Raw genomic sequence first — 16123 nt, 5'->3', positions numbered from 1 at the left:
CTAATAAATTGTTGTAAGCAGTAAAATGCAGCGGGCCGTTCGAAAGTCCATCGGCGGGACCATAAAATCCCGCTGGCATAAAATTCCGCCAATGAGCTGGGACACGTGCAGTAAATTATAATGTAAAAAATTTCTGAAAATCTTAAATCATTCATGAAAGCTCATCCCGCCCGCGGACGAGGTTCCATGAAAAATGCGAAGGCCGCCTGGGCTCTTCGTCTGCCCCCACTCCCCCGCCGACCTTAAGGTTGGGGAGGGGGCAGCTCAGCTGATTTCCTTCATTGCTTGTTAACAGGCCTTTGACAGTTCGGCGGGCGCACGGTCGATTCAGCTGCTCGCCCGCCAAACCGCAAACCTAAATGGCGCGCGGTGACATCGGGACGCACGCCCGACATCACCCCGCCTCATTTTACGCCTCGGCGAGCAGGCCCCGCCCCCGTTCGCCAAGCCAAAGATTCTGCCCAAAGAAACACAGGAGACGATACAAGAGAGCCAACAGCCAAAACGTTGGTCTAAGGGGCAGGTTTTGAGAAGTATCTTAAAGAAGAAAAGCGAGGTAGTAAGTTGGAGAGGTGTAGGGAGGGAATGCCAGAGCTTAGGGATGTAGGAAGCTTAAGGCACGGCCATGAATGGTGGAGTGATTAAAAGTGGGGCTGCTCAGGAAGCCAGAAGTAGATGAGCTCAGATATCACAGAGGGTTGTGGGGTTGAGAGGGGATCACAGAGAGAGGGCGGGGCAAGGCCTTGGAGGGATTTGAAAATAAGAGTGGGGATTTTAAAATCAAGACGTGGTTTGACCAGGAGCCCCAATGTAGGTCAGCGAACACAGGAGTGAACGGGACTTGGTACAACTAAAAGACACAGACAGCAGATTTTTGAAAGACCACCAGTTTTTGGAGGATGCTGAATGTTACCAAATTTAATTTGAATATATATTTCTTTATTTTAAGAAGGGAAATGTTTATTCTATGTTTGAACCTTTATAACTATTTATGAGCTAGTTCACTTTGAGCTTGAGGCTGTCTGATAAAATTCCTGGATAAAAGCAAAAAACTGCGGATGCTGGAAATCCAAAACAAAAACAAAAATACTTGGAAAAACTCAGCAGGTCTGGCAGCATCTGCGGAGAGGGACACAGCTAACGTTTCGAGTCTGAATGACCCTTGGACTCGAAACGTTAACTGTGTCCCTCTCCGCAGATGCTGTCAGATCTGCTGAGTTTTTCCAGGTATTTTTGATAAAATTCCTACTCAGTTTAAAACCACTGCAATATTGAATGGAGTTTAAGCTTGCAGAGAGCCCCCTCTAGTGTCAGGTACAAAGAAATGCATTTCCTGAAATAATGGCCCAGAACTCCCAAGGCAATAATTGTCGGATTGCTGCTCCACTCAAGAATGCCCCAGACTCAACTCGGCTCCGCATTTCTTCCAGGGCCTTCCGAGCTTGGCTTTCCCAGAAAAGTGGAATGTCGAGTCCCTTGGAGAGCTCCATTGCAGCGGAGTAGAGTCGGGGTGGACGGGGCATGCCCCCTATTTACAGCACTAGCTGCCATATGGTAAGCTTAAAGATCCAGTCTGAACATTAGTGAATGGATGAGTGGATGAATGAGTGGATGGGTAATGTGACAGGTGGATGAGATGGCAAGTGGGTGGGGTGGTGGGTGGATGAGTTGATAAGTGGGTGAGGTGGCGGGGGGTGAAGTTGTAGGTGGGTGAGGCAGTAGGTGGGTGAGGTGGTGGGTGGCTGAGTTGGTAGATGGATGAGTTGGTAGGTGGGCAAGGTCGTAGGTGGGTGAGTTGGTAGGTGGGTGAGGCGTTGGTCAGGTCTGGGGGGTAGTCAGGAGGTCGGGTGTCAGTGTGAGTGAGTGGAGGGCCAGTTCTGTAGTTACCCCTGAGTTAGACTAGGTTTTAATCTGTCCAACATTTCCTGGGTAACTATTCAAGTAAGTAGATCGGAACTGTCCGAAGTCTTGGACTCTAGCTCAGAGTCAGAGACCTTTGTGGAGGATCCTGGGGAGCTGTGAAATTCCATCGGAAGCTGAAACTTGCTGGGGGGGTGGGGGGGTCCCAATTATATTTTCAGAGCCACAAACAAGCATAATTTCCCCATAAAACAGAAAATGCTGAAAGCACTCAGTGGGTCTGTGAAGAAATGTGAAAGGTTAATGTTTCAGATCTTATGACCCTTCGTTAGAGACCCTTTATGTGTTCTGATTAAGAGTCAAAATACATGAAATGTTGATCTTTGCTCTTTTTTCACAGAGTATTACCAAACCTGCTAAGTGTTTCCACAAATTTCTGTTTATAGTTCAGATTTTCAGCATCTGCTGTATTTATTTAGTGAATAATGAGTCTCTCTGTGGTATGCAGTGAAGGAAAACCCAATATCACTACACTTCAAATCATACATCTCAGAACGTTCCAATTCAAACCATGCAATTTGATCAGAACAGTCTCCTATTTCACATGAATCCATGTAGTAATTATGCTTTTATTTAGTGTGTAATGTACTTTTAAGAATAATAATCATTACGCATGATCTGTAGGAACCAATAGGAGAGTAGCACAGGCTCCCTCAGCAGTCAGTTTAGAGATAGAGTTGAGTTGAAAGCACATGTGCAGTTGCTGCTGAGTATATTGTAAATAAGCTTAATGATTCCACCCAAGAAATGTCTGCAGAGCAAATCTATCATCAATAGTACAACTACACCCTACAACAATCCGGCACTCTTTTTTTAAATTTTCTAAAAATGAAACAAAAGCAGTCCTTAGAAATTACACCTTCACACTTTACAGATAAGTGTTCTTATATATATATGATATATATGTGTATAAATATATATATATATAAGGAATATGATGCATCTCTGGGTTTTAATATTCTAAAGTTATTTCTGAACTTCATAAATGGTATAACTTTCTTTCCTTGGGCCTGAATTTTATCTTTGGTGGACGTGCATAATCAACAGGCCTGGGAACGGCCGGGAAACGGGCCCTCGGACGCGATTGGTCCCTAACTGCGATTTCACGCTGGCTGGTCAATTAATAGTCAATTCATGGCCAGCCAGCAAGAAACGCCTGCCGAAAAGCTCAATGCTGCTGGGGTAGAGGGCGGGAAGAGGGCGGGCAACAATGTTTCCATGGGTGTGGGTGAGCGTGGCAGGACAGACAGACAGACAGACAGTGCCTCAGGGAGCTGCAGGGAGCTGAAAATGATCAAATAAAGGTTTATGAAGCTGCAAAAAAAAATGTCCACACATCACAATCAAGCGCCTGAAAATATAGCTGATAAATACGCCGTCCACAGATATTTATTTATTTTTATTTTATTTCATAATGGAAATTTCATCCCGCCCTCGGATGAGGTTTGATGAAAAATGTAAAGGCGCCTGGCCGATTGGCCAAGCGTAACAGGTTGCACGGGCCACGAAAGATCAGAGACAATTGCGCCGTTAATGGGCTTAATTGACCGCTTAATTGTTGGCGGGCGCGCTTCCAACTTTTGTGCACCATGATGTCCTCTCACACGATTTTACACCTGATCGAGTCCATTGCCCGCGGGACAAAAATTTCAGCCTTTGGTGTGTTTCTGTCTAGCAACACACTCTAGGTTTTATATGTACAGTACATAAAGCAATTAATTTGGAATAGTTTATAGCATGTTTAAACTGAAATATTACACCAGCATTAATGGCATTTAGCAGCACGTTGCATTATATTGAGGACCGGACTTTAAAAATAATTTATTACATCTTCAGTGATTCGCTGGAGCTGTTATTCAGTTCTACAGGTTACAGTTTCAGATTAAGTATCCCAAGTCATTAAAAGGTCCTGCAAATTTTATGTCTTTGATTTGCATGTATAGATTTTAAATATCAAAGTTTCATCCATTTTGTTTCTGTGGAAATTTGCTTTTGTCGGTGTTTTGTAATGAATGCAACATTCTCTGAAGGTTTTGCTTGTTGGTATATACCCCAATTTCCATTTTACAAATGCCATGTTAAACTGGCCTAGTTAGAGGAATAAGTGACACGTCTTTCCTTAACACAAACTTGCTATTAGTTAGTGCAAATATCAAAGTTCCAAACACTGGATAGCACAAGTAAGCCCAATTATTGAAAACTTAAAAATATTTTCAAAACCATTTACATTAGTTCCCATATCCAGAGCTGAGAGGGTTAATTCCTTGCGGGGTTACGGTTTTGCAGGCATCAGTCATTCACACGATTATGTGTCCATTATGAAGCATCAGCTGTGACAGAATCTGTTACCTGGCCACTTGACCATTGAGGCATCACAAACAAGCCTCACTGTTCACTCTTCTGTCATCCACACACATGTCCTTCCAGCAGGGGTCACTGGTTCGCAAATGGAAGCAGGAGTCAAAGCTCACCTCCTTTCCACAGCCCAGGATGTAACATGGCTACCGCTTGTTAGGCAAGATCACATGATCTGTAGTAACCAATAGGAGAGTAGCTTGGGCTACCTCAGCAGTCAGTGTAGAGATAGAGTTGGAGTTGAAAGCACACGTGTAGTTGCTGCTGAGTATATTGTAAACAAACTTAAATGTTTCCACCCAAGAAGTCTGATCCTTGATGAAGTCAGCTAACTCAGTCAGGCCAGGGATTGAATCAGGAACTTTCTTGGTTTGTGTGGCTCAGTTACACACTGAGCTATGAATGCAGCTCTTATTTTTTTTCTTTGTTATACAAGTCTATTGATTCCAAAGTGTATACTGCAAGTAAGTTTACATAGGTGTGAACATTTAATTAAGCTTTGGATTATAATACTCTTGTACCAGGTTATCATGTAAACTGATAGCCATTCACTCTAAAATAGACCTCCCACAGATTTCCCTTGGTATAAAATGGTCGAGGGGATTTTATTTTTTCTCCATAATAATGTTTGACTTATCTATTCTACTAAAAGAAAATTTCCTGAGAAGCATCACAATCCTTGTCTACAAGACATTTGAGCAAAAACAAGATTAACATATAAGAAATGTAATACTTTGTGCTGTGTACGGAGCTGCACACACATCAGTCTTGGTGTCTAGTCTTCAAAACAGCTCCACAGCAAGTACCGACATGATTCAGAAATCCATAACCTTCAACAGAGCTATTTTCCCAGACACTTGTACAAAAAATATTTGCTGAGTGTCAAAGGAGCAATTGTTCATCTGTCAGAATCAAGTAGATAACTGCACTTTTGGGAAAAGTTTAGTCATCGGTTACATTTCCGCTACTGCCACTCACTTATATAAAACTGAGAAGAAAAATGTTTCAGTACTGTCACTAAATTAACCAATTCAGCCGATTAGGCGGTAGATCCGTTGCAGTGTGGGTTCAACCCAATCACCGGTTACCAATTCTGCATTTCCATGCATGTGGAATCTAAATCAAATGAAAGGGTGAAATTGGAGGAGTGGCTCAATTGGTTTCGACAGACAAGGAACTGGGCCGAGTTGTAAAAGTGGGCTGCCAATTCACCAGGAGCCCATTTCACACTATGGCATGGACCATAAAAAAAACCCATAAGACGAGCGGCTAAAATTAACCAAATCAAATCTTAAAACATGTATATCAGTGAACTTTCTCACTGAAGGTATTCAAAAATATCTGAAGAACGTTGCTCCAACCTTACAACTCACTGAGGTGGGTTGACTATTAAAGTCAATTGAAGGAAACATTTTTGGTGGGGGGAGGAGATGTAAAATAGCAGCCAACTAGCTATTACCCATTTTATACCATCACACAAAGTCAAGATCTAGTCCATTCTGTTCAGCTCTGACTAATTCCATTTCACAGATTAATGGCTCCTGTCTTGTCTTCATATGTCAGCCATGTCTGAGTTGGTAGCACTCTCACCCCTGAGTCAGAAGGTTGTGGGCTCAAGTCCCCCTTCAGGACTTAAGCAGTAAAATCTAGGGTGACACTCCAGTGTGGTACTGAGGGAGTGTTGCATCATCTTTCAAAGGAGACATTAAAACATCTGTCTTCTTTGGTGAACATAAAAGATCCCAAGGCACTGTTTTGACGAAGAACAGGAGAGTTATAATAAAAGCAAAATACTACGGATTGCTGGAACTCTGAAATTAAAAACAGAAAGTGCTGGAAAACCTCAGCAGGTCTCGCAGCAATCTGAGGAGAGAGAAGCAGAGTTAACACGTCAAGTCCAATAGGACTCTTCTTCAGAACTCAGAAAAGTTATCCCTGGTCAACATTGATCTCTCTATCAGCATCACAAAAAACATTATCTGGCTATTATCACGTTGCTGATTGTGGGAGTTTGCTGTGTGCAAATTGGCTGTGTTTCCCATATTGCAACAGCAACTACACTTTATAAGTACTCAAACAATTGTAAAGTGCACCCTGTGGCCATGAAATATGCTACATAAGTCTTTCTTTCTGTGTTTTATGAAATTATTGTACATTTTGATAGCCTGATGCTTATGGAAACAGCATTTTGATGCATTGGGCAAGATTTTTCACTCGGCGTGTGGGCCCGCGCCTGACACCCCCGAGCATGGAATAGCGCGCGATGGGGTTCAGGTCAGCGTCCCGGCATCATCGTGCACTCGCATGATATTTCGGTCGGCAGGTGCGTGCGAGCGTCAGCAGCGCGCCCCCCGACAATTAAGAGGCCCATCAAGGCCGTTTATGTGGTAACTGGCCTGGATTTTTTGCTGCCCACCTGTCCAACATTACGATTGGTGGACGGCTGAATTGGCCAGGCGGCCTTTGGATTTTTGAGGGAACCTCAGCCAAGGGCGGGATGAGCTTTCCAATATTAACTTTTTTTCAAATGAAAATGTTTGGGCGGAATTTTTATCATCAATATGTTGAGTTGAGTGATTCTTCTGGGTGGAATTTTTTTGGGGGAATTTCGTAATGTTTATTTTTGGCTTTAAAATTCTTCAGCTCACTGAGGCAGCTCTCCGCCTTCAGGGAGCTTTCATTGCACGCTCCCCTGGACCCGCGCTGACTTCAGTGCTCGCCCTCTTCCCACCCCCACCCCAGCAGCGCTGGGCCTATCATGGCTGGCTGCCCATTAATTGGCAGCCAGTGCGAAATTGGGGTCAGGGGCTGGTCACGGGTGGAGGCTTGTTTCCAGGTCGAAACTGGGCCTGCCAACCACACCCACCCGAAGACCCAAAAATCCTGTCCATTATGAATTTAGTGGCATAGTTGTGTTTGCACTAGGAATTTAACGATGCGTTTGTTTAGTTTGCGGGGATTACTTGGATTGTGCTATTATTTACTGATGGGTCCTGTTGATTGAGGTTATTGTCCTTGAGAGTCCAAAGGTGGGTTGCTGTTGCTGATTTATTCCCGCTCCTGTGCTGGTTTGCTCACTGGTCCATCATGGTGAGCATGCACAATCTTTCAGCCTGCGGTGAGTGCTGTGCTACTCTGAATGCTGCAGCAATCCTTATTCTTTGGTGTGTAATGCAGCAAGGCTTGTGCTGAGCCATGGGCATTTCACCAGATACTTAGCCCATACGTTTTAAGGGTTTTAATGGAACAACTGCACTTCCTGGAGTCTGTCCCACATAATCAGTGCTCTGTGAATGGGGAAAACCTTCTTTTAGTTTCCTAAGAATGCAGAAAAGGTCAACAATGAATAAGGGACTTTCAGTCCTCCTAAGGTCATCGGTCTATTTTTTTCCGATCATGGCACCTACTTATCGCATGTTCAAATCACCCCAAAGTACCTTGTTTGTTGAATTACTGCAAACATTCAGCAGTCTTTGCAGAGTACATTTTCATACTATTTACTTTAAGTTTACCTACTTCTAACTTCCATTTATGTCTTCCAGCACTACTTTCTTGGTATAGGTGAAGTAATAATCTGGGTTTACCTTATCTATTCCATTTAATATGTGCTTAGTTCCCATTACAGATTTGAAATCATTTGAGAGTTATTCATTTTGCGCTAATATCTCTGTGCTCTGGGATCACAATCCAAGTTAAGCGACCAGCTTCTGCATTGTCCATCCATCTTTCCCATAATTTTAAAGACTTGCATCATGTCTTCATTTGAGCTCCTTCTTGCGGTAGAAAAAAAATGTTCAGTTTTCCAAGCCCCTTTGTACAATTTAAGCAATCATCTTTGCCATTCTTTTCTGAACACTCTCCAACACACAAATGTCCTTTGAAGGTAGAGTGTACATAATATTCTAAATGTGTCCTTATCAATAAGTAATACATGGTTAAAGTAATTTGTTTTGACTCGTAATCAAGTGCCCTTGAAAAGCATCCTGGTGCTTGGTTAACCTTATTGATAACAGCTTCACATTGATTGGATTCTGTCGGTGAAGAATAAATAATCACACTTCTATCCTTCTCCTTCTCCACCTTTGCTAATGTATTCATTGTGTCCACATTTCCCATTAGAAACCTATCAAATTCTTTTAACATTTTAAATACCTCAATCAAATTGCCCCGTAATCTTCTATACTCCTATGCTTTTCTATTATGTAATTCAATTTTAATGTACTCATGTTAAACCCCATTTGTCATTTATTAGCTTGTCACTTAAGTAATCCAGCTATGATATTGATCATCTTTAGGCCCATCTCTTCACTGTGTAATTTTCTGTCATCGGGAAATGGCATTGATTTACTGTGGGCGGAATCGTCCCAGATTTGCACAAAGTGTGGTAGTGGGCGGGTAAGATGACATTTTATCTGCAGGCCAAGATGGCTGGTTTTCACGCCGTATCATCCCAAACCCACTGCATTATTTATGCATTCCCGGGAAACACGCCGTTTCCATGGCGGTGGGCTCTAATTCATCTGCTACAACATCACCTCGCCGCTTCATCATGCCAGGCACCACAGTTATAGAACAGCCACACTCAGTGCTTCCAGCCCAGGACTGCAGCACAGAAGACATGGCCCTGAAGGGCAAATAGACTGCAGCCCTCAAGTGCCTTTTGGACACCATGGAGGCCCCATTGTGATGTCCTCTCACCCACTCTGGCCATAGGAGCAGCAGCAACCTCCTCATTCTGGCTTGGTAGGTGACGGCAGTGGTGATCAGTGCCAATGCTGCACAGAAGAAGTTGGCCATCCATGGCATATAAAGGATCTCATCCATGCAGCCAGGGTATGGCAATCATCTCATCTCTCTAAACTCACACACTCAAGCCCATCACACATTCACTGGCATCTCACTCACTGCCAGCTCAAGGAAAATCACCACCCATTCTCACACACATACCCTCACATGTCCATCTGGCCTCATCTCCTCTGGAGACTGCCTTACCATCTTGAGGCCACTTGCACAGATCAACATGTGTCCCTCATCACACACCCTGGGTTGCCCTCCTTCCCCAGTACAGCTCTTGTCCTGCAGCATCTTCTCTTGCCTGAGGCCACTTCTCCCCCTTCACAAAATAAGCCCTTGCCCTGCAGCCGTTGAAAAGCCACCCACCCAAGGCTGGCCTGGTAGGTTGAGACCTGCCATGAGCCCCCCTAAAAGTGATGTGGTGCTGTCTGTGAAGCCTGGCGCTGATGGCTGTGAGTGCTGCCCGAAGCAAGGTAGGCAAACAAACCTTGAAGACCCGAGTGAAGTGCAGCCCGCCAGGTGCACGTTGCTTATCTGCTGCTGTGAAACACATCAACATGTTTTCCTGCCAACATGGGTGGACGTCCAGCAGGAGGGGTGGGGAATGATTCCGGTGGGCTGGCCTAATAATGATATGCACATGTATTACAATGAGTCTCCCAACGTCCAATGGCAGGAAACGTGGCCCTTCGGCAGGCTGAGCGGACGATCGCAAACTGGTTTCACACCACCGTGAAACCAATCGCGCCATGTTGTCCGCTCACACCACCGAACACGCCCGACGCCGGGGGCACAGGAAATCCCGGCCTATAAGTATGTTTCCGAGTGTTCCTTTAAAGCAGTGAAATCCATGAGAGCCAAATAGGAGCAAATGGAACTCATCTTTGAACATTTTTCAGGTATAAAATGCAGAGCCTTCAAGTGACCCTGTTGCCATGAGGATGAGCGGTAGTCCTTTAAGTGGCAAGGTGCCCACCTAAATTCCATTAGTTGCCTTCCATTCAGCAAGGCTCTGGAACAAATGGTTAGAGCATCTGCCATCTACGCTCTGCCTTGTGGTACCAAATTCTGAATGACCTATCCATTGAAGACTGCTCTTGAAATGGTCCATGCATCATTTTCAGTGTTGCATTTCTGTGGATCCAAGTGGGGCAATGTGGGTTTCTGCCATCTTGGGATACCCCTGCCTCCCCCTACTTCCCTCCTCTTTCACCCCCTCCCCACATTTGTTCCAGCTCCCCTCACCCTCAGGCTCACAGGGTGTCCTAATTACATGGTATTCATCAGACCCCAGTTGGCACCTGCAGCTCAATTACCTTCAATCAAATGAAGCTCATAAAGGCTCAGGAGGCTGGGAGTGTGGAAAGCAGTGGGGGCCCTGGGAAGTTAAATTTATTGATGGGGGATTGGGGGACGGTGGGGGGTGCTTTCAATGAGCACAGGCTACCTGAACAGGAGAGGCATCCCCGCCACCGAGCCCACATCCAGGCCGCATGGGTTTACCTGGCGGCCTCACAAATAGGTGTGGGCAACCCCCTCCCCCACACCCCCGCCACTTGGAAAATGCCACAGTGGCCACTTAAGGACCTTGGGTGGCCCAAGGGTAGGAAGGCTGCCTGCCACCGATCCTGCTGGTGGAGGTATGTAGGGGACGGGTACAACACCCCTGTCATGCCATCAGATTTTACCCCCTCAACCCCAAGTCTGCCAGCCCACTCTTGGGGGTGTGGCAGGGGGTGTAAAATTAAAGATTTAATTTTTTAAAATCTGGAATTTATCTAATGGAGAAATTAGACATTCCACAAATATAAAATTTATTTTTCAGGGCCTGCGATGTCATTCAGCGGTAATTCTGAATGTTAAAACCCAGTTACACTTCAATAAGATGTAACGCCCTCAAGGATTTTCACAGCGAGACTAACAGCAGAAAAGTGGGAGTTTTTATCAGCTCACTAATTATTTATGGATTGCACTCTGGGGACAGTGCACACTCTGGGGGAATATAAAACCACTGACTGCAATTTCTGTGCGGACTCGAGGTGTTGCGGTCAGTTTCAGTGGAGTAATAACTGTGAGTGCTGACAGTTTCACCATCATTGCTGCTGCAAGATATAGATTATTAATATTTATTGTCCAGTTTCACATTTTTAACTACTTTTGCTCCTTTTGAAAAGTTTCCCAGAAAGTGGAGTAGAGACAAGCAGGACGTACTTAAAGATGGCTACAATACTATCGAATATCCAACGTTCAACTATTAAATATATCAACATTCATCACCACAGCTTCACTGGGTCAACCAGACTCCTACTAATCTTTAATTACTATGATTCATATAAAGGTTTAGACAGCTGGATTAAGCTGGATTCAAAATCTGATACAAATGAGCAATTGAACATGATAAAAGCACATGCTGACCACTAACCTTCACTGGTCTGCAAATTAAGGGACGTTTTGTGGAAAAATTGAATTATAAGAATTCATGTTGTCTCGTGTTATGGCAGCCACCTGAAACTACTTAACGTGTGGGCAACCAAAGACCTCAGGAATGTGTGGCTAAATTGCTCTTATAAGTTAAATGAGAATTTCCTGCAAATATATTTCCTTAAAAATGGAAGAGTTGAAAAAATAATTTCCAAACTGTACTTTTCTATATGTTAATATTCCACTTCATGAACTCTGTCAGTACAAAGATCAACAAAGCCAGGTGAACCCCTTGGTCTAATATCTGGCAGAACTATTGTCCAATACATTTGCGGACCTTCAGATTTAAACAAAGCAACAATTGCTGGAAATACTCAGCAGGTCAGGCAGCACCTGTGGAGAGAAACTACAGGTCGAGATGACCTTTTAAGATAACATTACAGGTCCAATTGGCCTTATATCAGTTCTGATGAAAGGTCATCTCAACCTGTAACGTTATCTTATAAGGTCATCTTGATTTGTCGTTTCTCTCCTCAGATGTTGCCTGGCCTGCTGAGTACTTCCAGCGATTTTTGTTTTATTTCAGATTTCCAGCATCCACCGTATTTTGCTTCTGTGTTAATGTTGAGTTTACTTTTGCACTAGTTCACTGTATACTAAATATACAGTTCCCATAGGACAAGACACACAGTTTCCACAGGTAAGATTTATAGCTCCCACACGACAGTTTACACAGTTCCCAAAGGTGAGATGTTAGTCAATACTTGTAGAACCAGCCCTATTATATTCAAGTCTCATTATAAGCAATCTATTAAAATTTTATTGATCTATTACATATATGAGATTTTACATCTTCTGGGTATACTTGAAATAGCAGAACTTGTTTTAAAGATGATGTTTTAACCCTCGGTGAGGTAACACAACATTTGTTGCCTTAACTACAGTAACGGTATCTGCTCCATAATATCAGAGCTACAATTTTTATAATAGCTTTCTTCCTTGAATATTTCTGAAGCTATTCTTATGCAAAATGTTTTATTTGATTTTCACTGTTTCAGATAGATCAAATCCTCAAGTTTCATAATTAAGTTCGCAATTCTGTCCTGCGTTTGTCATAATAATAAATTATAAATCAGTGATTGCCTCATAATGGTGCATTACTGAAAAGTACCAAAGATATGAATGTCCATGTACTGATCATATTGGGCCCCCTACGCTGGAAGAACTGTGATGGTCAGCCCAATACTTGAAGCTGGATGGTCATTGTGTCCCTATGATTTGTGCTTGGTGGAAAATGCCCTTCATGAGCTACTGCGACCTGTTAATGCAGCACCTGATTCCCACATCACTCCCCCTCGCCCACCCTGTTCTCTGCCCCAGCATATTGGTCAAACAGCATCATGCACCAAACGCTCCTACAAATTTTTCAATGAGCTGCCTGCACATTGTCATGCAAACTCAACTCAGCAGTGTGCAGGCTACCCAGCGCCCTAGGAGCAGTAGTCATAGTGACATTGTGACATGACCGCATGCCAATCCTGTAATACCAGGAAGGATTTCCAATGAAGCAACATTCGATTTTCTATCTCACATTATGATTGGACTGATTGGCCTGACCAGGGCCTCTGAAACTGTGCCTGCTTCCATTGGGTGTTTGTTCTTCTTTCCAACCGTAACGTGTACAACATATGCTAGGCAGGAGAAAAGGCTGCAATTTCCACCTTCGCTGTCTCAGACGTATCCTCGGTATCTCATGGCAGAACAAGGTCACCACCTCAGAAGTTCCGGAGTGAGCTAATACCATCAGGCTACACTAAATGTTACTAACATAACAAGGCCTGTGCTGGCCCGGCCATGTTCATCGGCTGGATGGCAGCCAAGTACCCAAAGGCCTCCTGTACGGCGCATTGGCCACTGGGTCATAACCTGCTGGGCCTTCATTCTTCTGCTACAAGGACTCCTGCAAGCAAGATATGAAGACAATTGGGAGGCAATCACCAATTGCCATGACCTCTAGAGGCTGACTGTTTGTAAGGGCTTTAAGGGAGATAGAGAAATGAAAAGCTCAGTTGACAAAAGGACCCCAAGAAAATAGAGGCCAGTGAATCATGCACCTTCTCAGCCCACTGTCTTCCTCTGCAGCAAATGGGACAGGGATTGCCAAGCCAGAGTGGGGGTCCTGAGCCACACCAGGCAATGTTTAACACAGAGTTGACCACCATGGCACAAACCATTGTCTCATGAGACAGAAGGCCATCAAGACAAGGAATATGTACCAATCTACATCACCAAATTGTTTTGAGACCATCCTACAACAAACCATCGCTCCAGGTCCTAATACATTTGAGTTAATTCTTTTACCTGTGGTTTACTCACTTTGGTTTATTTTTCTCCAGACTCGCAGCCAGTTATAGATGGATATCTGACAATTAGGTAGTTTTCTATTATACTGCTGTTTTGTTTAGAGCAGTTTACAATGAGCACATTTGTTGAAAAATACTTCTTTCCAGTTTGGAGTCCAGAAGTTAAAACTGCTGTGTCCCCAGTAATTAAGTTTTCCTGACTGCCTCAAATTGTGGTGTCAGAGTCATTTGAAAGCTAAATGCCTCACAAATAGCTCTGAACATTTTTCAAAAATATTCAATCATTTTTAATCTGTGCTCCAAAACGATCTATCTGTTTAGATATAACCGAATTATCTACTGGAGAAGTTTATTCCTTGCCTTTAAATTTGAGACATGTCAAAGACAAATGGCAAATTAGCGTCTACGTGGCAACGTGTGCAAACAATATTAATTCTCAGACATTTTCTTGGCTATCACAGTAATGTTGCTGGTGTGTGTCCATGTTCCGATTGCTGCCGTTGTTCCATACAAATAAAAGAGTTCAGAGATGAGACTGCATCCCCAATTCCTTGGGCAGGGTTTTTCACTGAGCGGGCAGGCTTGGGCCCGACACGCTGGAACGTAAAATGACGCGCGATATTTCAGTCGGCGGACACACGCGGGAATCGGCAGTTTGCTCGCTGACAATTAACAGGCCTATTAAGGCCATTAAAGTATTGATTGAATGCAATTTTTCACTGCCCGTCCAACCTTATGGCTGGTGGGCAGGCAAATCGGCCAGGCGGCCTTTGGATTTTTAAAGAAACCTCATCCACGGGCAGGATGGTTTCCAACAGGAATGAAAAATAAAATATCATTTATAACATGTCCCTGCTCATATGACAGTCACAGGAGGGGATATGTTTTTAACATTTGTAGGTTCTTTACTTTTGATTTTTAAAATTTTCAGCTTGAAGATAGTGCATTGAATATGCAGAGCTTGGCTATAATCACACTACATTTACCTTTTCCACCTACAACCTGCTGTATGTCGGCAACAAACCTGCTCTCTCATGTTTCTTTTGGGCTGTCACTTAAAACCTTAATCCTGAACTTTATTTTTTTAAATTTTTCTTAAACAAAATCATGCTTTGCTTTCTAATAATTCTAAGTTGCGCATGATCAAGAGTCAACGTCAAGCTGCCTGTCAAGTAAAAAAGACAGCTGATCATTTATGACACACTACTTTCAGTGCGAGCACCCGCTTGCGTGCGCTAACTTCTGCGCTCGCCCTCCTCCCGCCCCCACCCCGCCAGTGCTCAGCCTGTCACGCTAAAATCAATGTCAGGGCCCAATCGCGGGTGGCGGTCAGCTTCGTGACCACTCTCAGGCCTGCCCGCTATGCCCGCCCAATGAGGCAAAAATCATGCCCCTTGTGTGTTTTTCTGTAAATTGTTGAATAATTGAAAACATGTTTTTAATTTGTCAACTCGTTCAATTTTTTTGTCGTTTTCTCGTTCTGTCACCCACGCCTTGGAACATTCCCAAAAGAAAGAGTAACGCTTGAGCTGGCACAACTGCATGTGTTCAGACCCTTGCTTAAGGGAGTGAGCAGCAAAGCAGGATTACTGATTGCAAAGGAACTGATACACCCTGTTGTTTTAAGCTTGCATTATAGTGCTGGATTTGCACCAAAATCAAGATGATTTTGATCCCAAGTTACTGGTCTAACTTAAACTGCAAAAACCCTAAGCTGAACACACCATTGTATCTGTAACTATTACAGTTTTGGATTTTAACTGTGCATCTCCCACACTAGTTTTCTCCTAAAAGTTGGTATCAATTAGTTGTGCGGAGTTACGGTTTCATATTAAAACCATTCTCGCAGGTAAAATTGTTCTTCATACATTACAACAGTAATTACAGCTCAAAGGTACTTCTTTGGATGCAAAGCACTTCGGGCATCCTATGGCTGTGAACGGGTGCTGTTTGAATGCAAATCATTTCCTTCAAAGTCCAGCATTTCATTATAATAATCTTTAACTGAAATCTAATCTGATTTTCTTTAAGCCTTTAATTTTGATCATCATAACATTTAGTGAGAAAGCTTAATCAAAATACAACCACACCTAGACCGGTTAGTTATCCAGAATATCAAGTAATCATGGTAAACAGCCTGCATTTGTAGGATTGTGGAAAGATCGCAGGCTGACATTTTGCATGGTGCATGTTTCATGCTGATAATTTAAGAGTGTTTAGAGCAGCCTTCACAAATTTTAAATCTTCCAATACTTTGGAATCTTTCTGTA

The 16123-nt window shown here is 43.4% G+C and overlaps 1 protein-coding gene across 1 annotated transcript in view; it reads left to right on the top strand.

Moving 5' to 3' along the window:
• Positions 1-1492: 1492 nt before the first annotated feature.
• Positions 1493-16123, top strand: part of rbbp8l (retinoblastoma binding protein 8-like) — a 123438-nt gene continuing 108807 nt past the window's right edge. Inside the window, exon 1 of the mRNA XM_041203791.1 lies at positions 1493-1554. The gene's annotated coding sequence lies outside the window, so the exon portion shown is untranslated. The remainder of the gene's footprint in view (positions 1555-16123) is intronic.

This window comes from Carcharodon carcharias, chromosome 14, assembly GCF_017639515.1.
Source record: "Carcharodon carcharias isolate sCarCar2 chromosome 14, sCarCar2.pri, whole genome shotgun sequence".
NCBI classification, from domain to species: Eukaryota; Metazoa; Chordata; class Chondrichthyes; order Lamniformes; family Lamnidae; genus Carcharodon; species Carcharodon carcharias.
The sequence above is the reverse complement of the archived record's forward strand: the minus strand, read 5'-3'. Positions and strand labels throughout refer to the sequence as shown.